Genomic DNA, 26,802 nt, shown 5'->3' on the forward strand with positions numbered 1-26,802 from the left:
CATTTACAAGTCAAGTAACACCAAGCACTACTTGCAACCACTGGAAACTAGGATACAGGCATGGAGCAGTTTCTCTCTCAGGTTACAGAGAAACCCAAGCTATGGACACCTTGATTTCAGATTTCCAGTTCCTGAACTGTGACATTACATTTTGTTGTTTTACATTACCCAGTTTGTGGGACTTTGTTACAACAACCCTAGGAAATTAATACAACTTTCTATGGCTATCATTGTACATGGTTACATCACTAGTCTGAATCAAGTATTCCTCTGATGTGTTGGCCTAGAATTCTCTCTTTTTTTCTACTTCATTATATTTAAATTTTGTTTCTTGTCTTCCAGTAAGCTCTACCACATAGCCTTCCACAGCTGTGTGCCCAGGACTAGCACAATGGCCAGCATGGAACAGATTTCCATAGCAGGCTCTGATTGAGTTATGGTGTCTTACTCTCCTCTGTCCTTTTTCACCTACTGAAGTGGCTGGTATATAACAAGTGCTCGGTAAATGCTGTTTACTCAGTGATGGCTTGTGTGGTTAGCAGTGCCCCGCCCACTGACTGGCTCTCACTGATCTCTGTCCTCACTGAAGAGTGTGAAGCTTGTCTAGCGGGGGTAAAGCCCAGAAGGCTTTCTTACACATAAATGAAAGTGATTGTCAAAAACCCCATGAAGCTTATTAAACAGGTGTTCTTATCTCCAATTTGAAGGTGAGAGGGGCCAAATTTTATGACTAGACAGTCACAATAGGACTGAGAAGTTTTATTTCCATATTCATCATTCCTGCCACTGTATCCTAAAATGCTATTCATATTGGGACAAAAGTATCCCAAGCCTTCAATTATCCATTTAAACAAATGGCTTTTGGTTATCTTTGTGACAAGTGAAAAGAATGCTGTTGGGAGAACTTATATGAGGTGACAGGAAGTGTGGGCCAGTGGAATTCTAAGAGCAGAAATCCCTGGAGAATCTCAAGTGATGGCAGACATCCATGGTTGTCCTGTGAGCTCTTATCAGCCTTCCTGGACATTTCCAGATGTGTCCTACCTCAGTAGAAACACATTATGAAGCCAGCAAGCTAGCAGTTAATGTGAAAAACTAAATGGAAGGAAAGGAAAAATACAGGACAGTGTGAATGCTAAGCAAGTTCAATCTGGAAGTGCAAAGGTGTCTCCATGCCTTTCTACTCCAGTCAGTATACCATGTGGTTCAATGCACAGGCTTTGCAGTTATACTGACCTGGTATAAGTCTTGGATCGATTACTAACTCATCTGTACAATCTTGGACAAGTCATTGCTTTTCTCCAGATCTCAGTAGCCTCATCTATATAATGGGGACAAATTATATACATAATTTATAAGGCTGTGGTAAGAGTAAAAGGGATTGTTACGTAGATGTAGAATATTGCACCGCATGCAATACACACTCAATATAATACCTTATTTTTAAAGTTTATTTTTCATAGATTCAGCAATAAAACTGGAAAGGTCAAAGAGAAATACACACAATAGGAGAACAATCAGTATACTCATTATAGAATACTATTGGGCAGTATATACATATATACTAATATATAAAATATCTAATATTGTAATACAATAGGACTCAGTGAGTGTAACAGCTCAGACTGCAGGGTCACATAGACCCTGTGTGCTATTAGGAAGTGATTTAGTTTTCTTCTTTGGTAAGATAAGATGGTAATAGTATCTTTCTCATAAGGTTGTTGTATCATATAAAACATTTACTTAATTACCTGTACGTAGTACAGGTCTACAAATGGCAGCTGTTTCCACTACAGAGTTAGATTTCTTATGTGCTAACTGACTGCTTAAGCAAAATACAACATGTAAGCAGTAAAGTTTTTCATTCCATGGGCCATTAAGAAGAAAAGCTAATTTAATTCACCCCTTCAAAGAAACAAACAAGCAGACCAAGGAAATAACCTTGCTGAAAGAAGATACTGCCTTTTTAATTGTAGTGTAAGGCATGTTTCTGTGTGTGTATATTCCCTATGGGTACTAAAGCGATAGCAGCTGTTCCTTTGTCAGGCTTTATTTGGGGATGGAACAAACACTGAGGTTGAACACATCTCCGCTGTGTACCTTTGTGGTCTGTCCTTTACCAAGAGACCTCTGGAGATCCTTCAGAGGCAACTCAATGGGCATAGCTATGAGCTAGCGTGTTCAGTGGAAGCCTATACAATGCTGAAAAAGTTTAAGAGGCTAGCATGGGAGTGTAAGATGACTAAAATGCTTCACAAAATTTAGCTTTTAGTGGATCTACAAAAGTAAATTTAGTAGGAGACAGCATCAGGATCTGATGATTGAGGTCCCCGCATTAAGGCAAGATGTTCACATGGACACCCTTGGAGGTGGTTTGAAAGCTTTGCTAAGAGTCAGGGTGAGAAAAGATAACTAGTGTTTACTAGTCACTGCACTGAGTATTTTCCTTTACTTAATCCTTCTCATAAGGCTCTTAGTAACATGGGGATATTTAAAATTGGGTGATTGACTCAGGTGAGGTGCAGTTCCAATCTCAGCTCTACTACCTTCTAGCTATGCACAATAAGCTCCCTTTTATCATGGGCTAATAAGTCTCACTTCCTGGGCTCATCTCAGCATCCTATAAAACAATGAATGTAAAGATCCTAACACAATGCCTGCTACATACATAGTACTTGGTCACGGAAAGGAAGTTAGAACTCTTGTTATCCTCATTTTACAGAAAAGGAAATTATGGCTTGGCAGAGGGTAAAACTGGTTATAACTAGAATATTTAATTAATGGAGAATTTGGCGAGATGATACGAAATTCATGTTATTTATAGGTACTGCTAAGCTCCTCAATTCTCCATCCACAAGCCATGTGTATGGATACTTCCTCAAGAGCTCACTCACCCACCTGCTCTTACACTCAGTGTTCTTCCTGATGCTAACTACAAGCTTTCTGCCATATGTGTAATACATTCCATGGGGCAGATTTTGTGCTAAACTTTTTATATACATCATTTCAATAAAAACCTATGAGGTAAGTGAGGAATTGAGAAAACAACAAATAATTTGCTTAAGTTTCATAAAATAACAATAGTAACAGAACACGAACTTAGTTTGTCAAACTTTAAAGCTTATGCTGTTAACACATTACTAACCTGTAGCTTCTTCTATTTCCTTTTGGGCCCCTAGACACCGAAATATAACTCAAATATAGAAATGAACTTTGAGCACCCTTTTTAGATCTGTGGACTCAGTAAATACAGGGTTAACAAAATACTGATCATATGCCACCATAGGCTCCTGCTTTGATGCTCAAAATATGGCACCCCCCCCCCTTTTTTTTTTTTTTACAAAAACAGTCTTGATGTAGTCTCAGAATTTTTTTTTGTATTACAAAGAGTAGTACATATGTCTCCTTTTTTTTCTCCCCTTGACCTTCCCCTGCCCCCCCTCCCCCCCCGTGTCTTGTGTCCATTCGTTATGCTTATATGCATGCATACAAGTCCTTCGGTTGATCTCATACCCCCCCCCCCCCAACCCTCCCCAGCTTTCCCACTGTAGTTTGACAGTCTGTTCCATGCTGCTCTGCCTCTGTATCTATTTTTGTTCATCAGTTTATAATGGTCTTTATTATCCGTAAATGAGTGAGATCATGTGGTATTTTTCTTTCATTGACTGGCTTATTTCACTTAGCATAATGGTCTCCAGTTCCATCCATGCTGTTGCCAATGGTAAGAATTCCTTCTTTATATATATATAATTGATTTTTTACAGAGAGGAAGGGAGAAGGACAAAGAGTTAGAGACATCGATGAGAGAGAAACATCAATCAGCTGCCTCCTGCACACCCCCCATTGGGGATGTGCCCTCAACCAAGGTACATGCCCTTGACCAGAATCAGACCGGAATCGAACCTGGGACCCTTCAGTCTGCAGGCCAATGCTCTATCCACTGAGCCAAACCGGCTAGGGCAGAATTCCTTCTTTTTTACAGCAGCATAGTATTCCATTGTGTAGATGTACCACAGTTTTCTAATCCATTCATCTGCTGATGGGCACTTAGGCTGTTTCCAGATCTTAGCTATGGTAAATTGTGCTATGAACATAGGGATGCATATATCCTTTCTGATTGGTGTTTCTGGTTTCTTGGGATATATTCCTAGAAGTGGGATCACTGGGTCAAATGGGAGTTCCATTTTTAACTTTTTGAGGAAACTCCATACTGTCTTCCATAGTGGCTGCACCAGTCTGCACCAGCAGTGCATGAGTGTTCCTTTTTCTCCACATCCTCTCCAGCACTTGTCCTTTGTTGATGATAGCCATTCTGACAGGTGTGAGATGGTACCTCACTGTTGTTTTGATTTGTATTTCTCGGATGATTAGTGACTTTGAGCATGTTTTCATGTCTCTTGGCTTTCTGAATGTCCTCTTTTGAAAAGTGTATATTTAGGTCCTTTGCTCACTTTTTGATTGGATTGTTTATCTTCCTTTTGTTAAGTTGTATGAATTCCCTAGAAATGTTGGAGATTAAACCCTTATCGGTGATAACATTGGCAAATATGTTCTCCCATGCAGTGGGCTTTCTTGTTGGTTTGTTGATGGTTTCTTTTGCTGTGCAGAAGCTTTTTATTTTGATGTAGTCCTTTTGTTTATTTTCTCTTTAGTTTCCAATGCCCTAGGAGCTGTATCAGTGAAGAAATTGCTTTGGCATATGTCTGAGATTTTGTTAATTTTTTCAACAAATATTTGTGGGGCTGTGATTAATCAGATTAATAAATAGGAAATATACTTTTTGCAACCTAAGATCTATTTCAGCTGGCTCCTTTTATACCAGAGTACATTCAGATCCTTCCAAAAATGTTCCCCAAATAGTATTAGTTGTGGTCTACAATAGCAATGTTGTTCAGCTCATTTTTACTTATTAAAATGTTATTATAAAATTATGTTTATTTTACACACAGGTATATTACTGTAAAAATCCTCCTTGCATTTTTATGCTATATATTGTCCTCATACAAGATGGCATGTGGGTGTAATTGCATGTGTATAGGTTCATATTTGAATACATTGGTGTTTAGATTCCTTGGGTGAAAAGAGTTCAGATGTAAATGATGAAGAGTTGTATGTTCGTGCTGGAAGTTGAAGCAAATCGGGGACCTGAAAGGATCGGGGTGAAATGAGTTACTTTATTCTCTAAGCAGTTTTCATTCCATGGCTCCTTCTCTTTTTAGTAATAGTAACAGCCATGTCTCTGTTCACCTGCCACCACCCTCCTCCTCTCCATATCCATCCTTCAGAGAACTGTTAGACATCACCATTACACCTGTGGGAATGATTTCACCCGCTTATGATGCCACAAACAGGATGCTGGTCCTGAAACCTGCAGATGGTGTCCTATAAGTACACAGTGCCAGAGGAAGGGGATGCAGGCAGGAGGTTGGGTTAGGAACTCTTGGGGACCAGGATATATTATTGGTACACTGTCCCCCACAGAACCTAGCAGTACTTGTACATAGTAGGTCCTCAATTAGTACTTGCCAAACTAAATTAACCTGAATTACTTTACTGATTACTAACCAGCTCTTCCAGGACTTGCAAGGTTTAATCGCTTTCTCTTTCCAGGTAAATTTTCAAAATATTTCAAACAGAAAATTAAAGCCATCTCCCAAAATACTTGGCCCTGATTAGTGTACCTTGATCAACATTAATGAAAACATTTCTTGTTTGCCTCTAGGTGAAAAAAAAAAAAGTAAATCCTTTCTTAGCAAGCAGTCCACTGTGAGCTGGAAAAGAATGAGAATGCTGTTTGGGGGAAGGCTCCAGTGAGTTGGAAAGATGTTCAGGTGACTGTGTAAATAGATTCTTCTTGACAACCTTTCCCACATGGGAGAGTTGTCTTCGAAGCCCATTATTGGATTATGAAAACTTGCCAGAAGCAGTGTGGCTGAGGGAAGACTCAGATTCAAGCACTCTAATTCAAACCAGGAGGGCTGCTGGGTAACCTGGCTTCTGACTGAAGGTTAGGGGATCGCAGGCCTTCCTCGAGTCCTGGCAGAGGCAGGTAGAGCTCGGTTCCTGAAATTTCTATTTAGCTCATTGTGGGCTTTGACACATTTTCCCTTTCCCACCATCTCCTGGCTCTGAGCTTCTGTTCAGTCCCCTACTGACTTAAGTAAGCTTTTTTACATTAAAAACTAGTTTTATTTCTTAATACAAAAGTATTTTTCCATTGATAAAAAATTTGAAAATGGTATAATTGAAAGGACAAAAAGGTACCCATAATCTCACCATACACACACACTTATGTTTGTGTACATGCTGCAATATTATGTATTCATGTATGGTTAATATGCATAAACATATACATATATGTTAATCCTCAGTATTATCTTAATAGCTGAAAAATGTACTATAACTAATTTAGCTCATCTCCTTTCATGCTGGTACTTAGTTTATTTTTAGTTGTTGCTGTTAATCCTTACCCAGGGATATTTTTCCCATTGATTTTTAAAAAGAGTGGAAGGGAGGGATGGGGAGAGACAGAAACTAGGTGAGAGAGACACATTGCTTGGTTGCCTCCTGCACGCACCCCAACCGGGGCCTGGGATTGAACCTGAAACCCAGGTACATGCCCTTGACCACAATAGGACCCACAACCCTTTGGTGTGGGCTGACGCTCTAACCACTTAGCACATCAGCCAGGGCCATTTCCAGTTTAATAAAAAGGGTCAAGGAGGAATCTCAACTGAGGGAATCTGAAGGTGGCCAGGCAGATATTTGCTGTGTGAGGAAAGGTACTGCCTGGGAGTCGTCAAATCTCATTCCTTCTGGCAAGCACCAGTTCTTTTCAAGACACTACTCCTTTGTTCCAACTCATTAATTACCTTGAACAAAAGATTCTACCAGGATATTCCAAACTCTGAAGCTGACATTTCTCTTAATTTTTCTTCATCTGAGAATATCTCTCTTTTGCCTTCATTCATTAAGAATGTTTCTACTGAATATAAATGAAGATCCTTTCAAATGCTGCTTGGTAAGTGCAGAATGTAGATATCAAAGAAATGTACCCATTTCTATAAGAAAGAGAAACCTAAAGCAATAGGATTGTTTGCCATTTTCAAGTTATAATTCAGGGTCCAAATTGGTTGAATGATATTTATCACTCTATCGTATATCTCACAAATATTACACATATGTACATCCTATCTAATAAAAGAGAAACATGGTAATTAGCCGTACATCCACTACCCTTCCTATTGGCTAATCAGGGAGATATGCAAATTAACTGCCAGCCAAGATGGCGGCCAGCAGCCAGGCAGCTTGAAGCGAACAGGGAGGCTTGCTTGCTCCAGTGACTGTGGACTCCAACGTTCCCCACCTGACTTGCCGGCCTCTCAGCTGCAACTCTAAGCAAATATGTTGCAAATATAGAAGCTAAACAAAACCCCAGAAACCTGCGTTAGTCAGCCAGGCTTCAGCCAGCCAGACCGCAACATTGTATCAAATACAGAAGGTAAACAAAGGCCAGAAACCTGCTTTCAGCAGCCAAAGCCTCAGAGCTAAAGCGGGCCCAGAATAAAAAAAAAAGAAAAAAAGGGAGCGGCTGGGAGCTTCAGTCACACGCCAGCCTGAAAACGGCCCTCAGCCAGACTGGCCAGGCACCCCAGTGGGGACCCCCACCCTGATCCAGGACACCATTCAGGGCAAACCAGCCAGCACCCACCGGTGCACCAGGCCTCTATTCTATATAGTAAAAGGGTAATATGCCTCCTGGCACCGGGATCAGCGTGACAGGGGGCAGTGCCCAAACCCCCTGATCGCCCTGCGGCTCTGTGTGTGACAGGGGGCGGGGCCACAACCTCCCTATCTGCCCTGCTCTGTGCCTAATAGGGGGGAGCTCCCCAACCCCCTGATCGCCCTGCGGCTCTGTGTGTGACAGGGTGCAGCACCCCAACTCCCCCCGTCTCCACGGGCCCTGCTCTGTGTGTGACGGGGTAGAGCCATAACCTCCCCATCGGCCCTGTGCTGAGTGTGACAGTGGCAGCGCCCCAACCCCCTGATCGGCCCTGCTCTGTGGGTGATAGAGGGCAGTGCCCCAACCCCCTGATCCGCCCTGCTGTGTGTGTGACAGGGGGCAGTGCCCCAACTCCCATATCGGCCCTACTCTGTGAGTGACGGGGGAGCTCCCCAACCCCCTGATGGGCCCTGCTCTGTGCTTGACACGGGGGAGCTCCTCAACCCCCTGATCGGCCCTGCTCTGTGTGTGACAGGGTATGGAGCCCCAACCCCCCTGATGGGCCCTGCTCTGTGCATGACAGGGGGCAGCACCCCAACTCCCCTATCGGCCCTACTCTGTGAGTGACAGGGGGGAGCTCCTCAACCCCCTGATCGGCCCCACTCTGTGCGTGACAGGGGGGAGCTCCTCAACCCCCTGATCGGCCCTGCTCTGTGTGTGACAGGGTACGGAGCCCCAACCCCCTGATCGGCCCTGCTCTGTGCGTGACGGGGTTGCGCCGCAACCTCCCTATCGACCCTGCCTTGAGTGTGACAGAGGGTGGTGCCCCAACCCCCCAATCGGCTGTATCCTGAGCATGACTAGGGGTGGCATCACAACCTCCCGATCCGCCCTGCTCTGTGCATGACAGGGGGCAGCACCCCAACTCCCCAATTGGCCCTGCTCTGAGCCCGACCAGGGGCTGCACCTAGGGATTGGGCCTGCCCTCTGCCACCCGGGAGCAGGCCTAAGCCAGCAGGTCATTATCTCCTGAGGGGTCCCAGACTGCGAGAGGGCACAGGACAGGCTGAGGGACCCCCTCTCCCCCCCGAGTGCACAAATTTTTGTGCACCAGGCCTCTAGTATCTATATAAAAGGCTAAGTGACCGTCCAACTGGCCAGTAGGTATGATACATACTGACCACCAGGAGCAGATGCTCAATGCAGGAACTGCCGAGCTGCAGTGACTTAGCAGCGGCAGTTCTCGGGTGATGCACCCTGGAACTAGAGAGGAGGGAGTGCGATTCCACCTTCCACCTTTGGCTGTGGGTTATGTTGTTGTTAGGGCACTGTCAGCCCTGAATCTGGTTTATTGCACACTTGCATTTGCAGAGTGCCCTCTCGCACTCTGGGACCCCTTGGGGGATGTCAGAAAGCCGGTTTCGGCCTGATTCCTGCAGGCCAGGCCGAAGAACCCCACCTGCTGGAGGGACCCCACCTGTCGGAGGGACCCTGCTCACTCTGCAGATGCCCTTTGAGCCACGGTGCTGCCCCAGGGATGGCCAGTGGGGGAGGGACCCTGGGAGGGCTCGTCCCGCCCTGCCTGCCACCTTCTAATTAATTTTCGTTCAATGTGCATGAATCCGTGCACTGTGCCACTAGAATATTATAATCATATATATTCAAAGAGAATGAGAGAGAGTAGGTTAATACAATCATAGTAATATAGAAAGAGACTATTATATACACTGTCTCAATGAGTAGCCTTCTATTTTGTCTCCTATTCCCTATTTTCTGATCAGTTTAAACACACTATTTTATGTTTATTTTAATATGACAAATACCCTACCACCACCATGAGTCTAACTGTCTTGAATCACCAATACCATCTACTTGGCCATATCCAGTGGATCCTTTTTAGTCTCCAGTGATGACAACCTCTTACTTAAAATACCTTAATGTTCCGTAATTTCCCTCCTCCATTTCAAGATGCTTTGCTTAAGTCCTTTTTAGGCTCATCTACCTCTACTTAACCTTTAAAAGTTGGCATTGTTCAAGGATAGGTCCTATACTTTGTGTTCTTTTCACTCAATAATCTCTTCATGAGAAAGATCAATCATTTATACCTCGATGCCTCTCAAGTTCTTATTTCCTTCTGGATGTTTTATCCAAAGGTCAGACCTGCATATTTAACTCCCTACTCAAATTTCCATTTGGACGTCTCTCACAGATGCCTCATTCTCAATACATTCATAACTGAGCTCATAATCTTTGTGCTGGCAATACCTCAACTTACTCCTCCTTAGCTCAATGTCACATCTACCTAAGTCATCCAAGACTTCTCTCTCTCTCTCTCTCTCTCTCTCTCTCCATATACCTCATAAATCCCTCTGGCATTTGGTTGAATGTTCTGTTACCTCCTCCTGGACTATTGCATCTTCTAACTGGTCACCAATCCATTCACTGCATAGTAACAACAGTCATCTTCTTTAAAAGCAAGTCAGATCTTCTAACTCTCATCCCTGAAATGTTTCTCCTCTTTTTGTTCCATAATTTCATATTCAAGTTAATTTCTTATTAACTTATACTAATTAATGCGTCAAAATGTAAAGAAAATGCCAAATAATTCCTTCTTGACCTCCTAGCCTGGTTCTTCTCCTTTTAATCTCCTTCAAGAGACTCCACCCCTTCTTTATGCTCCTTTTCACAATGTTGTGGAATAATTTTCAAACTACTTGTTTAATGTCTCTCTGCCCAGTTAGGATTCCAGTTTAAAGAAGCGAATAATCATGTCTTACTACTTTTCTGTTCTATTTCCAGCCCTTAGCTCAGGACTTGGCACATGGTATACAACAGTAAATGTTTGCTAAATTATTTTTCTGTCCCTTCAATTAATATCCTTTACTATTGTCTACCAGGGTCCCTTCACTTAGTCAATCCTTCTAGTGCAGCGGTTCTCAACCTGTGGGCCGCAACCACTTTGGGGGTAGAACGACCCTTTCACAGGGATCGCCTAAATACATCCTGCATATCAGATATTTACATTATGATTCATAACAGTAGCAAAATTACAGTTATGAAGTAGCAATGAAAATAATTTTATGGTTGGGGGTCACCACACATGAGGAACTGTATTAAAGGGTCGCGACATTAGAAAGGTTGAGAACCACTGTTCTAGTCTTTTAAGATACCTCAGACACCACTCATTCAGAAAGCCTTCCCTGTTGTCCCCAGACACCCCACCTCTGTGCTCCTATGACTCTATTTTCCTATTTTTAAATATTATCATGTTTATATTTGAGAAGAGGAATTGCATCTATCTGGTAGATACTATCGTATACATATACCTATGGTATGTTACAGTGAGGACTCAACAAAGGTTTGTTAAGTGAATAAGTTAGTAAATTATGCTGATATGTAATTTTGTAGGTAAAGAAATTGAGGCTCAAGGAAGTTAGATAATTTGTAGACTCTCTGACATTAAATTTCGAAATCTTTTCACTTCTTTCTCCCTGTACCTTCTTCTTGGCCCTAGGCAGTAAAGTTCTAGATAATATTCAAGGCTCCTAACTCACAACACCTCTCCTGCTCAACATCTTCTTATGGACACAGTCAATAAAATGATCAGATTCAAGTTTTACCTACTTTCACCTTTTCCCACATTGGGTAGAAATTCTAATACTATTTTAAGGACAAGAAGTAGAATGAAAAAGAGGAGTAAAAAACAGTCTTGCATAATTTGCTGATGTAATGGAACTCCTGGTGTAATTGAGAACAGCCTGGGTTTTTAACAGGTTTCCAATCTCCATGAATCAGAAGGCATTTTCACTTGCAGGAGGGAAAATGTCAGGGAATGGTTCTGAAAGGCCCCGTCTGAGGGTGAAATGTTTCTGCATTTGAAATCCATTTTACTGAGCAAAGTACAGAAGTCATAAAGGCTAAGAGGTTTTCATTTCCATAATTCTATCAATTATTTTTTCAGGAAGTAGAAAACTGAGCTTATACATTTAGACCTTCACAACTAAGCAGGAAATATATTTTAAATAATAGTTCCACTATGTGTGAGGTGTCTTATAAAACTTATCCAACTTCTTGGAATTATGTCATGTTGTACAGCATCTCTAAGCTCATTTTTCTTTCTGGATCCCTAAAAACAGCAAAAGATCCAGCTCATTCATTGAATTCATTCAAGCTCTTTTTGAGTAGCACCTATGTGTTAAGAAGTATCTTAGAAATTAGGTAAACAGCAATGAAAAAACCACACAAAAATCTTGGCCTTCATGGAGTCAACATTCTAGTGGAGGGAAGCTGACAATAAACAAATAGGTATTAGGGAATAAAAAATATTCAATATTTGGAAGTAGAGAGAAACAAAGCTGGAATGTTGGGGAAAAAAACCTGTGGAGTAGAAGGAAGGAAATTACATTTTAAAATAAAATGATCAGCCCTGACCGGTTTGGCTCAGTGGATAGAGAGCGTCGGCCTGCGGACTGAAGGGTCCCAGGTTCGATTCTGGTCAAGGGCATGTACCGTGGTTGCGGGCACATCCCTAGTAGGAGATGTGCAGGAGGCAGCTGATCGATGTTTCTCTCTCATCAATGTTTCTAACTCCCTATCCCTCTACCTTCTTCTCTGTAAAAAATCAATAAAATATATTAAAAAAAATAAAATGATCAGAAAAGGCATCACTGGGAAATTATCAGGTAACAACCTGAACGGAGTGTAGTAGTAATAAGTAGATCCAAGAAAACTAACATGCAAATTGGAGGACACTTTACAAGATATTTGGGCATGACTTTTAAAACCTCAAGGTCTTGAAAGATATAGAAAGTCTAAGGAAGGAACTGTTGCAGATGGGAGAGGACCAAGGAGACATGGCAACTAAATGCAATCTGGTCACCTGGGCTGGATCCTGGAATAGTAAAGGGGGACTTAGTAGATGAACTTGTGAACCCAAAAAAAGTGTGAAGTTCAGTTATAGTATGACACCAATATTAATTTCTTCAGTTTGATAATTGCACCACAGTTATGTAAGATAGTAATACTAAGGGAAGCTGGGTGAAGGGTATACAAGAACTCTGTATTTTTGTAACTCTTCTCTCAAACTTTTAAAATCCTATATAATAAAAGCCTAATATGCTAAGTGCTGGTCGTCCGTTAAACTAATCAAAGCGTAATATGCTAATTATATGCTAAGGCCGCTCAACCACTTGCTATGATGTGCACTGACCACAAGGGGAGCAGGTGCTCCAACTGGTAGGTTAGCTTGCTGCTGGGGTCCGGCTGATCGGGACTGAGTGAGACAGGCTGGACATGCCCTGGAGCCCTTCTACGGTCCTTCCCCAGCCCCGATCAGGCACCATTGGGGTCCCTCAGCCTGGCCTACACCCTCTCACAATCCGGGACCCCTCGGGGAATGTCAGAGAGTTTTTTTGACCTGATCCCGCAGGTCAGGCTGAGGGACCCCACTGGTGCACAAATTCATGCACCAGGCCTCTGATCTTACTATAAAACGTAAAATTAAGTGCATGTACTGTGGAAAAAACCTTCCAAAGAGAGGGAATAACTAGTGCAAAGGTTTCTAGCATGTCAGCAAAGGATCAAAGACACAGGGAAGCTGGGGCTGATGGGGTCACAGAGGAGAAAAGCAAGAACCATAATGGGGACAGGAGTGTGTAGGCCTCTCAGGCCATTGGGAGGGCTTTTAATTTTTACTCTTTGAGTTACATGGTACTTCTTGAGCAAAAAAATAAGATCTGAGTAAGATTTTAAGAGAATCATTCCAGCTGCTGTGTGGATAGGCTAATGCAGACAGTCAGGAAATGGTGGTGGCTTGGACCAGGTCATAGTGATGGAGGTACGTTACTGAATTGCTGGCCTATCAATTCTGTCTATCGAACTGAAAGTAGAGCCAAAGAGGGTAAAATTTGTGACCTTTGTTTTCTCTCTGGTTTACCTCTTTAATGTCCTTTCATCTTATTCAGGTATGCCTCGTTTTCAGTTTTCCCCTCTGCAAAGTTGGGGTGGGAGGTTTCTTCTAGTGGTAAGGGAAGAAGTACGCATAATACACCTTTTCCTCTTATAATGGAGAAAATCAATGTGATTGGTTCTTTCACTTTAAGGTATTAAGAACTTAGTATGTCTCTCTTCTTAGAAATGTTTAAAAGGCTACCAATAAAAGAAAAATATGTATTCAAAGGAATGAATAACTAATTTTGGCTCTGGTACATCAGAGGGAGAAAGAAATTTGAGGCTTTTGCACTTCTCCCCTTCCCCCATTTACAGGCTCTCCATGAGTCTATTCAAGGTCTACTCCTGGAATGCAGTGCTAGGTTATTCCTTTAAAAAGATCTGTAGCACCCTCAGGATCCACCCCAGTTGCTGAGTGGAGGACTTGCTCTTCCCAGAGAGCCCCAGCAATGACTACAGATGGGCGGTATCCAGGGTCTGGCCATTTCTGCTCAAAGTGGAACTCCTTCTATTTACCAGGGAGATCTCCTTTGGGCTGGCTGAGACTTAGGCAGATCTGCTCATGATTTCAGGCTCAATTTTGTTTCTTCTCTTTCCTTTCCCAGGTAGGACATATACATTGAAGACTAGCATTCAATCCTGCCTCCTCCCCATTTGCTCTTTCATATGTATACTCTACTCCCCCAAAACCCCCTGCACTCTTCACTCTGTTCCAGGATCTTTTCCCTGGAAGTCCTCACTGAAACACTTATCCTTAACATCAATTCCATTTTCCCTACCTCAGCTACCTTTTTCATTATTTTATGCCCATCAAATTACATAATTTCTGGCACATATAGAGACTTGATAAATACTTATTTAATAAAATTCTGGGTATTTGAGTCCTAGTCCAGCTTTTCCACAAGTATTTGGTGTGACAGGACAATTAATGTGTTCCTCCTGGCTCTAGCTGTCTCACCTCCATGATAAGGGGGTGGAAGTAGATATTATGAATATCTTATCACCTGAAAACCAAATCCTAGGGAAGAGCCCCCTCTCTGTGCTCCTACACTCCTTTCCAGAGGAGACCAATCCTGGCACCTTGGAAGCATGATCTGGTTTGACAATAGATTGAGCCCACTAACAATTGTGTTGAGTTACTTTCCTTGAGGGAACACATTTGGCATAAAAGGAACTGCTGGAAGAATTTCCAGGGATTATTCACTGCTGAGTTGGGTGGTGATAAAACAGAAAAGTCAAAGCCAAGCCTTCTAAGGCAAGGGTAAACATATTTTTTTTCTGAAAAGAACCAGATAGTAAATCTTTCAGGCATTGTGCACCACATACAGTTTCTGTTACATATTCTTTGTTAATCGTTACACCCCTTTCAAAATATAAAATCCATTCATAAACTTAAGAGCCATATAAAAATAGATGGCCACAGTTACCAACTCTATTCTAAATGGAAGTCCTTCGTAAGTACAAAAATGAATTGTATTCTCTACATTTAATGCAAAGTCCTGCTCCACCTGCAGTGTGCCCTCAACTGATAGGCCTGTAGTATGTGGTCTGGTCCCAAGATTATCCTACCTTACTGGTTTCCAAACAAGCTACTTGGAAACTTCCCAGAAGTGCCTTAGTGGTTCATCAGTGAGGAATCAGGTAAGAATCATATCACCTTCTCAACCTACACCAATCCAGAGAGCTGCTCCACACATTCACTACAGCAGGTTTCCATTCCACAGTAGTCGGGTTTCCTTCCATTAAGTTTTTCTTGAATCAAAAGAGTTTAACATTTTGTGTATGTATGTGTGTGAAAAGTATGTGAGAGAAGCAATTCCCTGAGGCAGCCATGATGCGAGAAAAGCAAAATGTAGGGCAAGTGGGTGTGATCTGGAATCAGGCCCACCTGGCTTCTAATTCAGACCATGTCTCTTAAGTGGCTGTGACAATTCACCTACTTTCCCTAAGGCTCAGTTTCTTCATCTCCTTTGGGAGATTATTATTCTTACCTCACAGCCTCTACATGAAGATTAAACAAGACAAGACATGTAAATATGCTTATTTGAGTGCTTGGCATGTAGAAACTACTTCTATATCCCTTTGGTGAACTATGGTCTCCAGAAAAGGTGCCCTTCCCAACTCACAACTGTTGTGTATGCATTTCACATGTATAAGCAAAGCTAAAAACACAAGAGGCAAGACAAAGTGATTTGAACTCTCGTAGAGCCTCATCATCTACACAGTTTCCCCAAACTCCCACAAATGCCAGCTCTCAGGAGTAGAGGAACTTGGAACAGGGGCACAGAGCTGCACACTTTCAGCCTCATCTCTCCTCCCCTGCAATATACCCATGAAAGACCCAAGATGAAGGCATCAGAACCTCCAAAGTCCCCAGATAAGTGCGAATAAACCAGTAACAGCAAAGCATTCCTCCAGGAGAGCCATCGTTGTCTTTGCAGAGTTATGACCATTGCATAACTCTGTGGGCCTCAGATGGGATGATCATGTTGCTCATTCTCTGGCTTTACATATTTGTCTAACAAATCTAAGGGATACACAGCACTAATCAGTCTTGGCTGAGCCTGGATCTGCCTGGAGAAAGCAGACTGGTAGACTGTGCCATCTTATTTCACTTTAGTCCACATGGCCTTTGAGAGCTGTTAAATAGGCCAGCATCCCTAACTAAAAACAAAAAACAGAAGAAAAATACTGTTATCTGGCAACCAATGTGGCATAATTTGTTACAGCATCCAAATGACTGACAGAGGATCCACTTGACTGAAGGGACTGATGTGGCTTTCCCAATTACCTATTTCATTCTTAGCAGACAGAGAAGAAAACAGAAGGACAAGAGGCAGAGACTGAGCCCATAGACCAGTGATGGCGAACCTTTTGAGCTCGGCGTTGTCAGCATTTTGAAAAACCCTAACTTAACTCTGGTGCCGTATCACATATAGAAATTTTTTGATATTTGCAACCATAGTAAAACAAAGACTTATATTTTTGATATTTATTTTATATATTTAAATGCCATTTAACAAAGACAAATCAACCAAAAAAATGAGTTCGCGTGTCACCTCTGACACGCGTGTCATAGGTTCACCATCACTGCCATAGACAGCGGACTTCTGGAGAATGGTCAGGGATCAATCCCAGGTCAGTCTTATTCCCTTCTATCTTACATTTAAAGATGACCCCCTTTCATTCCAACATGCTCAAATACCCCAGAAATATTTTCTGTGTTCATTAGAAACCTACGAATATAGTAAATAGAGTTAACATGCATATGAACAATGGTGAAAACTGAACAAGATGTTTCCAGCTTGAGCCCAAGGTAACTTGGATTCCCTGGACGTCCTGGGTGATGGAAGGGGTGCCAGTAAGAGTGGGGAACATATGGTGGAGCTCTTCCCCCAACATGACCCCTTCCAGCCTTTCAAGTGGAATTTTATGAGGATAATATGAGATCATTTATGTGAAGTGCTGAACCCTGAACTGCACTCCAGTAGGCACTTAAAAATTGGTCAGTTATCTGTATTTTTCTCAAATTCATCCATTGCCACGAGTTTTTAGTCACTCACAATACCTCTATGAAGAACCAAGCTGACAACTACCCCCAGAATAACCTAGAATGTCATGAGCAGTGAGCTTGTCAAGACTAAACACATTTTATATTTAAGATGTTTCTCTTGAATGTTAGTATTTTGATGCCATTTATGTATGCGCATAACTGTTGCATCAGAAATAAAACTGCAGAATGCCAAAGTTTTACAACTCTAAAAATGTACATTTCACAGGATGAATACCCTGATAAATTTCAGTGGAAAGGTATGGTTACAATTTGTTACTTAAAGAGAGCATTTTAGACAAGGACTAGCTATAGGGACCAAACAAGTCACTCATAACCATCGGGAGTTCAGTAACTTCTTGCTAACCTTTGCAACATTTCCATGCTTCTTATTTATCATTAAAGAGTTGCCTAAGTATATTTTCCTATCCATATCCCTGTGTTTAATTTTTAATTTTGGACTATTAAACCCTGCACCAGAGGGTGAACCTTAAATACTGCCTTTTAAACACCCTGTCCTTTTCATGGTTAATCTCTCATGGCTGCCTGGGGCACTTTTCTGGAATTAGCCCATTTGAATAGCGTGACTTCGGTGGCATGAATCACAGCCAGGTATTATTCTGTGGTAGCTGCCCCCTTATATAATTGATAGACAGTTGATATTTTTTTCTCCTTTGCCTAAATTGCTTCCTACAAAAAGCGTTAGTTGAAAGGGCGAAGGCTACGCCCTCCACCTTCCCCCAGGGTAAGGGCTACGTCCTCCATCTTACCTTGGCCACGTGTTGGGCAAGGAGCTTCTTCACGGAAGTCTAAGACTCTGCTAGCCACACCCAGGAACGGGACATCGACTTGTGCCTGGCCAATCGGCAAAGCACAGTCCTTTCTCCTCCCTTACTCCAACCCCCCCCTATATAACCGATCTCGGGGAGGGGTTTGCTCTCTCTTGGCCACTTGGCTAGCCGATGTGTCGGTGAGTCTGGTGGATGGAGAGCTCAAGTTAACTTGAATACAGATTCTTATGCTTTTACATCGAATTGGCTCCCTGATGTGGTTTCTTGGGAATCTTGTAATCTGGGCACAACATTAGTTAAGTGTTTGCCTTTGCAGCCTTCACGGACAGCCTCTTAGCAGTATGTCAATTCTGCCTCTCTTGACATTTCTGACCTTTAATGTATCATGATAAAATGATGACCAAGGCATTGTCTTTGACAATTGGAATGAAACAAGGGTCAAGAGACCCGAATCCATATGCATGGCTGAGCTGATACTAATGAATATTAGTTTGTTTACTTTATCTGCTTGTCACCTAGATAGTTAGGTAGTACTTCTGAGGGAGGACCTTTCCTATCAGAAATTCAAATTAAAGTCTAAAAGCCACTGGAATTTCCTTTACTTGACCAAAATCTAATCCAAACTTGATCTACTCCAAGTTAAAAAAAAATTATATGAATATTACCTGGTTAGAATTATAATCATATTTCACATCTATGAAATAACCTTTCTTATCTAAAAACTGGTAAACGGCAACCAGTTTCCAACGGGAATTTCTTCCCTTTATCTTACCTATCACTCCTATAGAACAAGACTTACTGGGTCTGGTTCCAAAATACAGTGAAACCTCAGTTCTTGAACTTAGTAATTTGTTCAGGAAGGCTGTTCGAGAGGTGATTTGTTTTCGAAAACTGAAACATTTTTTTTCCATTAGAAATAATGTAAATTGAATTAATCTGTTCCAGACCCTTCAATGATTCCATGTTTTAACCTTTCTTATATACAGTACATGTCTAATGTACTGTCTAAGCTATAAATAAATACTTCTTTTCTTAAATTTATGGAACCACCCCTACTATCCTTAAAGGAATCACTTATAGCATTCAGTCCAGGGATGTCTTTCAGGTCAGTATGCAGCATCTTTGCTTTTTCACATATCACTGCCTCCAAAATGAATGTCACCTGCTCACTGCTTTTTGTTCATCCAAATCAACAGTAGTTCTTCTACCTCTTCAGTTGCTGGTGATCATTGTTTCTTTCCTACCCTTAGCAACGTTAGCACTCTTGATTGCCTTTTTATGTTTAAAATTGTGCTAATGCACCAGCAACAAAAGCATTCTCTCCTCTGTCCCTGCGAGATGCTTTTTGTCATGCTGAGGTATCTATCACCTTGAAAGGGTTATCAGTTTGAAAACCAAAGTTTGGTTCCACAATGGATACAGTTTTTCTGTGTACATGTTGGTCGAGAACCAAATTGTTCAAGATAGGGGACTTCAGGAAACAAGGTTTGAATGTGTGTTGCATTATCAGTACACTTCTCTTTATACCCACTGCTACCATCTTAAACACCATTGTCCCCTGCCTAGAACATTGCAATAACCTGTAACATTTCTCTGTGCTTCCTCTCTTGCACCTACAAGTAATTTTCTTTAGAGAAGCCAATGTGATATTCTAAAAGTATAACTCATTATTTTCCTCTGCTTAAAACCCTCCAGTGGGGCCCTGTTGTAATTTGAATAACATTTATTAATAGTGGACTACAAAGCTCTCAATGATTTGGCCTCAGCCTATTTCTTTAATGTCTTCTATAACACTCTCTTGCTTATCATGCTTCAGCCACTCTGACTTTCTTCCCATCATTTGGCAATTCTAGAATTATTCACAACTCATAGTCTTTTACTAGAAATACTCCCCAGAAATACTCACATGGCTGCCTGTTCTTCATCATGCATATTTCACCTCAAAGATGTCTTAATCTAAATACCCAGTCTAAAGTAACACCCTCACTTCAATCATTCTTCATTGTTTAATTCTGTGTGACAAAGTGAATCATTGGCCCCAATTATTCATCTTCCCTGCACCTTTATCTTTGTATAGCCTCATCGTTGGGCAAAACGTACATCTTTGCTCCTTGATTTCTGGCTTGCCCATATGATTTCCTTTTATAGCTTACCAGTTCCAAACCAAGGACCTGAAAGACTACCCATGTTTTTGCTTGCTTTCTTGCACCTCTGGCATGTCCTTGCAAGGAACATGTGTCATACAGCCCTTTGGTTCAAAGATGAGAAACCTATATAGCAGATCCATTCCAGCTGACCTAGGGACATGCGGAGCTATACAGGCCCCTAGAGCCTGAAACCAAGCCCCCTATCTAAGCCTGGTCTGAATCAGCTGAACCCCAGACCACTCCCAGATATAAATAAATGTCAAATGTTGCAAACTATGGAGTTTTGGAGTAATTCATTGCACATCTTCATTGTCACAATAGGTTTCTGGTATATTTTTTTTCACAGAACTTAAAATTTATCATTTTCTTTTTCACCTATTTATGTGTCTTTACCACTACTAGACTGTAAGTTTCATAGGAGCAGAAATATCATCTATCATATATTTCCTGAACCCATAATAAATAAGTAGTGCCCGGGACACTAGTCACACACCAAGTGTTCAATAAATCTTTGCCAAAAGAAGCAGTGAATTGTTGCAACAGTTTTACTGACGGGCCTAATTAGCAATATAGAAATAAGGGAAAACTAAAAAACAAAAATTTACACAGCCATGGTAAACAGAATAATTGGAGTATAGTTATTCTAAGGAAAGGTTAAAATTTGTTGATTGCAATTTTCCTATTAACAGTACATGACTATCAAAGATATGAGGTTGATATCAAAGACTATAACAGTATCGTAGACTATCAAAGATATGAGGTTGTGGAGAGGCAAAAGTCAGAATATTAGTGGAATGTAGAGGTAATTTCTAAGTAATTGCAACATGATATCCTATATAATAAAAGCCTAATATGCTAAGTGTCTGGTCATCTGTTCAGCCAATCAAAGCATAATATGGTAATGATATGCTAAGGCCACTCAACCACATGCTATGACGTGCACTGACCACCATGGGGCAGACACTCCGACTAGTAGCTTAGCTTGCTGCTGGGGTCCAGCTGATCAGGACTGAGAGAGACAGTCTGGACATACCCTAGAGCCCTCCCTCGTCCCTCCCCGGCCCCAATCGTACACTGCTGGGGTCCCTCAGCCTGGCCTGCACCCTCTCACAATCCAGGACCTCTCGGGGGATGTCAGAGAGTAGTTTTGGCCCGATCCCGCAGGCCAGGCCGAGGGACTCCACTGGTGCACAAATTCGTGCACCAGACCTCTAGTCTTGTGATAAAAACTCTCAAAGCTGAACTCGAACAAAACTGGATTCTCAAAAAATAATACTCTAAATCTAAATGCTCTCAGTGTCCCTATGTTTCCCAAACGATATATATTTACTGAGTGTTTCTTTTGAGAACATCCATCAGTTCCCAACTCAAACCGATTTACACAACAGAGAAAATGGAATTGTTTATATTTTTAAAATATCTAAAAGAGGAGTAAATTTCAGGAAGAATAAGATTTAGCAATTCAAGAATAACACTGAGGCCCTGGCCAGGTGGCTCAGTGGGTTGGAGTGTGGTCCCATACACCAAAAGGTTGCAGGTTTGGGTTTGATCCCTAGTCAGGCCACTTATAGAGGCCACCTATCTATGTTTCTTTCTCACATTGATGTTTCTCCCTCTCGCTCTGAAATCAATAAAAAAACATATCCTTGAGTGAGGATTAAAAAAAAAAAGCAAATAACACTGAGGACCTGTTCCATTTTTCCCTCCTCTAGTCTTCCCCTTTTATAATCACTGTCATCCAAAGTTTGACTTCCATCACTGTCACCCAGTGACTGACAACAGCTCACAACACTATGTGATTCATGCTTCTTGGTCCATGTCAAACTTACTCTCTTTTTCTTTAACCTTTGTACATAAGTCCTGGCTTCCACTCTGACTTAACCATCTTAATCATGTGGCCAGCCCCAAGCTAATCATCATGGCCATGGGGATCCCATGTGCTAACTGTCTTATTTTTGGTAATACTATCATTCCTAGAGATAGAGGTAAATTAATCTCACTGGAGACAATAGCCTATAGGAAGTATGTGTGGTGGGAGGACAGAGTCACAGGGAGCTCCTCAGGTGCTGACCATCTTCCTCCCTTTTCTAAGATCTTCTGTGAGCCTGACCTGTTGTGCTGCCAGCTCAGTTCCCCTCCCATCAGCTCCACAAGCCCATATCACCAGCCCAAACCCTAACAATTATCTTTTATGACAAGACTTTTGTCTTTCTGTTAGCCAATACAGATAGCTGTTAGAATCTGGGAGAGGGGGAAAAATATCAAATGTTAGATTTTTTAACCTGAACCTCTAAACAACTGAGAGCTGGAGAAGAAACCCAGATGGGACCCAGCTCAATGGTCAATAGACTGGGACATAATATACTTGTTTCTGGGATCCAATTTCACTGACTTAGAAATACAGCCTGGTTTTCTAGTAGCTGGCTTATACCAAAGACAGTGTTCTGCAAGCCCAACTCATTTATTGCACAGACAGAAATACCCTTCAGAAGCAGGTGCAGCTAAATATAGCTCAAGCAGCATTGAAGGTGCAGCTCCCAGCTTCAGAAGCCTACCCCAGGTCTGCGAGATTTCCTAGACGTCGGGGCAACCCAGCTAAAAGGCTAACTACTCAGTTTTGGGTAAAGACAAATATAACAGCTGTGCACTGATGTCTCAAAATTTGATTCCAGTTAACATTTAAGGAATTTAATTTTTTAAAAAGACTACTAATAATGATATCAGTGATCATACCACACAATCATTTGTTATAGTCTTACAATACATAGACACTGTGTGTAGTGACTTATGCACATTGTTTACTTCATTCATCCAATACGTATTTACTGAGTGCTTAATATGGGCCAGACAGTTCTGGTTCCTGAAGATAATGTAGTAAAAAAAAGACATTCAGAATTCATTTCCACAGGGAGTTTATGCATTAGTGGAAAAGGAAAGACATTAAATTTATGTATATAAAATAAATACAAATAAACATATTACAGTTTACGCACATGCACATCCACCATATGTCAGTTGACAGAAAGTATTGTGGAGAAAAATAAGCCAGAGAAAGTGAGTGGAGGGATGCAGCCATCCTATAGAAGTCAGGGGAGGAAGGTGCTCTAAGAAGGTAACTTTGAGCAAAGACCTAAAGGAGGGGAGAGCCTGAGCAAGGAGGAGTCCTTGGGGGAGGACACTCCTGGAAGAAGGGAGAGCATTTCAGGATGGAGGTGGTAATGTGCCTGCTGTGCTCAACAGTTAGCACACACATAGTATCTAAAATAGAAGTGAGAGAGGGGAGACCTATAGAGGAGAACATCAGAGGTAAGGGATAAGGCAGATGCACTGATTAAATAGGGTAGTAGCAGACCCTGTAGGGATTTTTTATTTTTTTATTTTGTGGATATGGGGAGCTAAAGGAAGGTTCTAAACAGGGGAGCAACAAGATATGACTTATGTTGTAAAAATATCCGCCCCTATAGTCTATTGAGACTCTAGAGGTGTTCAAATCCAATCCCCCTAACTCCAAATCTGGGATCTTCCATATGCTTCCATCTTTGCAGTTTTCATTATTTGTACAACGTTGTCTGTGTGTGGAGAAACTGAGGATGCATCAGACTATCAAAGATATGAGGTTGTGGAGAGGCAACTTTTATACATCAGTATCTTTTTTCCAGGTGCTCATATGAACCTCCTCATACAGGTCTACCTTTTAATCATCCTACCAGAAAGTTGTGAGCTCAGTGCATAGGAGTTTTACCCTCATCCCGGGACTGAGTCACCTTTTCATTCATATTTAAATAATTGCTACAAATGTTTGAGGAGGACAAGGGAGGAAGACTACACCCACCACCAAAATCAGACAATTATTTTTCAGAGCTACATAACCTTGCACTGTCTATACTTTTATCTACATACTTGACAATGGCCAATAGCAAGCACTGGATTATAAAATTGCCTTGTGGATTTCTAATCCACTGGTCACTTCCTACCAGTAATTGTGACTAGCTCCTAATTCTAATTGTGGTGACAGGGTTCACTTCTCTATATACCTTCTCGAGGAAATCTCATCCTATGCAATGGTTTTAAATATCACAAAGTAACTCCCAAATGTAAATCTCCAACCCTATCTGAGTAACAGACTCATATATCTAGTTCATATCACTTCTCTGACCTTCAGTTTGTAGAGTTATCTAATTACTCGATATTTTGTCTTGCATGTTCAAGAGGCATCTCAACAGATCTAAAAGATACTTGATTTCCTATCTCAAAACCTAGTCTTCCTCACTGGATCCCATTTAGCTCATTCCCCTAGGTTGTTTCTTCCCTCACACAATGTCCAATTTCACCTGTACCCTCAAATTATATCCTGAAATTGATGTTTCTTATTATCTCTTTCATGACATCTCATTCATGCACTGTTGTCTTTCACCTTCACTACTGCAATAGCCCTACTTGTTTGTCTTCCATTCTTGCCTATTACAGTTTCCCTTCAGTAACCAAAGTGAGACATTAAAAACAAATCTGAAAGGCAACAACACCCCCCCCCCCCCCCGCCAAAAAGTAAGTGCGTGAAGATGTGAAGCAACTGAAATGCACACATTGCTAATAAGAATGCAAAATGATGCAGCTTCTTAGGAAAAGAGTTTGGCAGTTGCTCCTACTTTTATACATATACTCATTATACGACCTAGTAATCCTATTCCTTGGTACTTACCCAAGTGAAATGAAACCCTATTTTCATTCAAAAAACTGTCTGAGGATGTGTATAGCACATTACATTGTAAATGGGGGAAAACTGAGAAACAGTTTAATTTTTTAAATTAAGTTTAAACATATAAATGGTAGTACATTCAATCAACACTGTACTATCTATATAATAAAAGCGTAATATGCTAATTAGACCAGACAATCTTCCAGATGAAGCCAGGGCTGCAAGGGAAGCCCGGGTGCCAGAGGGAAGCCAGTGCTGACAGCCGGGGGGAAGGAAGGCCTACTCTTGCACGAATTTCCTGCATTGGGCCTCTAGTTCAGTCATAAAAAGGAACCAACTACTGATAACACTCAACAACAGGGCTGAATCTCAAACACATTATGTTAGGTGAAAGAAGTCAGATGCAAAGACTGAACTATGTGATTCCATTGATATGACATTCTGAAAAGGCAGAACTGTGGTGACAGTGAGATAGCATGTGTGGCTGAGCAGCTGCAATAGGTAAAAGCTACAGTAACTGTCAAGAAGAAGGAAAACTGTCCCTCCCCTGGACAGTTAAACCCGGATTTATGATTTAAAACACAGAGACCATTTCCATCCAACATAGCTAAATTTTATCTAATGGTAACTGTCATCATGCACTCATTGTAATACATTAACATGCTAAACCACGCAACCAGAAGCACCACCTTGCTTGGAAACAGAAAGCCCATATAAGGACACAAAATGGTCAAGGGAGCTATAGTCCTGCTAAGCAATCTCCTCCCCTTTTCCTGGAAGATCCTGAATATTCCTCCCCCAACCCCCAATTAAATGCACCTCAGAAAAGGAAGCAAATTCCACTAAAGGGGGGCTGCTCTGTCTGTGGAGTAATCCCTCTCTATCTCACTGCCTCACTAACAAATACTTTCACTTTAAACTCTATGCTGGCTTGAGTTTGAATCCTTTCCTATGAAGCCATGAACCCACCTGGGTCCTGGACCCTCAGGTGCCCAGACCCCCAGAATGCCTGCATCAATAGTGAAAAGATTTAGTGGGCGTGGAGGTTACAGCAAAGGGCCATGGGCAATTCTTGTGGGTGTTAGAGCAGTTGTATATGTCGATTGTGGTGGTAAGTACACAATTATTTATCTATGTCAAAACTAGCAGAATTGTACATATTCCAAAGGAGTAAATTTTACTGGATGTAGATTATACTTGAATAATTAAAAGAGAAGAAAACATAATCTGATATGTTTGAGTTGCCATGTAAAACACCGCAGTGACTTCCCACTGAACTCAGGTTAAAATCCAAGCTCCTAATGTGCATCGGGCCTTGCTCTGACCTCATCCTGTTGTTCTGAGAAGGTGTGAGTCCATCATCACCTCATGACATGAGCCTGTCCTCTACTGGGAATGCCCTTTCTTACCTCCCCATCGCTCACTACTTTTGGAGGCAGGTGTCCTGCTCAAATGCCCTCTCTGGCTTCTCAAGCTAAACAACAGTCCCTGTCTCTTACTCTATTTCTCTTTATAGCACTTAACACAACTTAATGGCTTTGCTAAGGAATTTCTTTATTGGATTAGAATGTAAATCCCACTCGGGAAGGAATTTGTCTGATTTGATCATTGCTATCTCCCTAGTACTTAAAATGGAGCCTTGGGAAAGAGCTATACTCCTATATAATAAAAGGGTAATATGCAAATTGACCCTAACAGCAGAATGACTGGGAATGACTGGTCACTATGACACACACTGACCACCAGGGGGCAGACGCTCAATGCAGGAGATGCCCCCTGGTGGTCAGTGTGCTCCCACAGGGGGAGCTCTGTTCAGCCACAAGCCAGGCTGATGGCTGCCAGCACAGCAGTGGTGGCAGGAGCCTCTCCCGCCTCCTCAGCAGCACTAAGGATGTCCGACTGCAGCTTAGGCCTGCTCCCAGCTGGCAAGTGGACATACCCCGAGG

Source organism: Myotis yumanensis, unplaced genomic scaffold, assembly GCF_028538775.1.
Source record: "Myotis yumanensis isolate MYYU_CA2020_CCGP unplaced genomic scaffold, mMyoYum1.0.hap1 SCAF_5, whole genome shotgun sequence".
In the NCBI taxonomy this organism is placed as follows: Eukaryota; Metazoa; Chordata; class Mammalia; order Chiroptera; family Vespertilionidae; genus Myotis; species Myotis yumanensis.